Source organism: Lactuca virosa, chromosome 7, assembly GCF_052849685.1.
Source record: "Lactuca virosa cultivar CGN04683 chromosome 7, Lactuca_virosa_CGN04683_v6, whole genome shotgun sequence".
In the NCBI taxonomy this organism is placed as follows: domain Eukaryota; kingdom Viridiplantae; phylum Streptophyta; class Magnoliopsida; order Asterales; family Asteraceae; genus Lactuca; species Lactuca virosa.
In genome coordinates this window covers 89,524,964-89,526,533 of record NC_136432.1, presented here as the reverse complement: position 1 = coordinate 89,526,533, position 1,570 = coordinate 89,524,964, and the positions used below count along the sequence as shown (strand labels likewise).

At 39.8% G+C, this 1,570-nt stretch overlaps 2 long non-coding RNA genes across 2 annotated transcripts; both read right to left on the bottom strand.

Annotated features, from left to right (window-relative positions):
• Positions 1–233: 233 nt before the first annotated feature.
• On the bottom strand, positions 234–818 carry LOC145126189 (uncharacterized). The gene is made up of 3 exons (XR_013716365.1): positions 600–818; positions 369–440; positions 234–270 (listed from the first exon to the last, which is right to left on the bottom strand). It is a non-coding gene; the product is annotated as an uncharacterized LOC145126189 (long non-coding RNA).
• A 16-nt stretch (positions 819–834) lies between these two features.
• On the bottom strand, positions 835–1,218 carry LOC145126188 (uncharacterized). The gene is made up of 3 exons (XR_013716364.1): positions 1,164–1,218; positions 969–1,068; positions 835–891 (listed from the first exon to the last, which is right to left on the bottom strand). It is a non-coding gene; the product is annotated as an uncharacterized LOC145126188 (long non-coding RNA).
• Positions 1,219–1,570: the final 352 nt, after the last annotated feature.

The following is a 1,570-nucleotide window of genomic DNA, read 5'->3' as shown; positions in this document are numbered from 1 at the left end:
ATCATTATATTGAATAAAAGTTAAAGTTTATAAATTAAATTAAACATTGCTGGTAGGCTTGTGGTTTGAGACCCAAAATTGCAAGCCTTCCATTTGACCTGCATCATACTTCCAATTTTTTGCTTCATAATAATTATATTAAACTAATAGAAACTTCAAAAAATATTTTCTTTAACATTCAAAGACTGGATGGCAAAAGAAACCTTATGAGCTGGTTACAATCGTTGCGAATGCCTCAAAGGTATTTCATCGAACATGTGGTAAGCAAAGCTGATAAGAAGAGCAAATTCCAATCTCAGAAACAAAGTAGAGAAAGCATACAAAGTTGGTAGAAAAAGAAAGTGTCGATTGAAGTCAAAATCAATTACCCAACTGAATCCATTGTACTCATCTGCTCCCTTCACAATTTCTTTTCCAAAACCCATGGCGTGTTTCTAGGTCTGTAATCATCAAAATTACAGAAATCATACCAACAGGAAAAAAAACTTGTTGGACATCATTTACCTACAGTGGAAACTTGCTTTAGGAGATGAAATCATTTAGGAGATGAAGTCATTAACTGCTTATTCGAAATCTCGTGCTGAGAGAAGAAACAATACCTTTCACACCTGTGTGTAGAGTGAAACAGTCCTCCAATCCCACAGATGTTGAAGAAGAAGGGAAAACGAAGAGTAAATGACCGGAATTCAAGGCTCGCAAGGCATGAGAGAAGTCCATGTCGGTGGATTCCTGTCCAATATCGGTTCTCTATCGGTAGGTGTCGTAGAAACCTAATTTTGATGTCGTGTTGAAGGAGATGTCCAGATACAACAAACACACATGAAAGAAACCGCACTGGGAAGAAAAATGCGTGGAGCCATAATCGATTACAGAAAGAAAGAGATACGATTTCTGGAAAAGAAAGAGATAGAGGAACAGATAAAGTGAGAGGGAGAGAGAGAGAGAGAGAGAGAGAGAGAGAGAATCACCTGGTATTGGTTTTGTGAAGAGGAGAATCGATTTGAGGTAGCGGTGGTGGAAGGACCAAAAGAAGCGGTAGGAGAATCGATCGTTGATAATCACATAAACCTAGAGGAAAAAGTGTTTATGACGCCGTTAACAGAGAGAATCGATCGTTGATAATCATCCACTTAAAAATTAATCACAGAGCATGAAACACATACCGATTCAGCCATAAGTCGGAAGCCCTAAATCGTCGATTTGAACGTCGAACATCCGGTGTGGGGGCCGACGATTTTGAAACTTGCTCTCTAGGGTAGGAGTTGGTGTAGGTCAACGATTCTCAGAAGAAGAAGAAGAAACCTCAGAGCAAGCGGAGGGAAGATGGTCAGGCGAGAAGAGGAGAAGAGACTGTGTATTTTGGGGATCAATTACATTTACCAGAAAAGCATGTGAACGGTGATGGAAGCTTTAATCGAAGATGGGAGCAGACGAATAAGAAAACCCTCTGAAAATAAAAGATGAGGCGGTGAAAGAAAGAGAAGCAGGCACGTATGTTCGTCGTGTCAGAAGCCGATGACTACGCGTACGTAAAAACGACACGTCTCTGCTAACAATATAGATATGACAA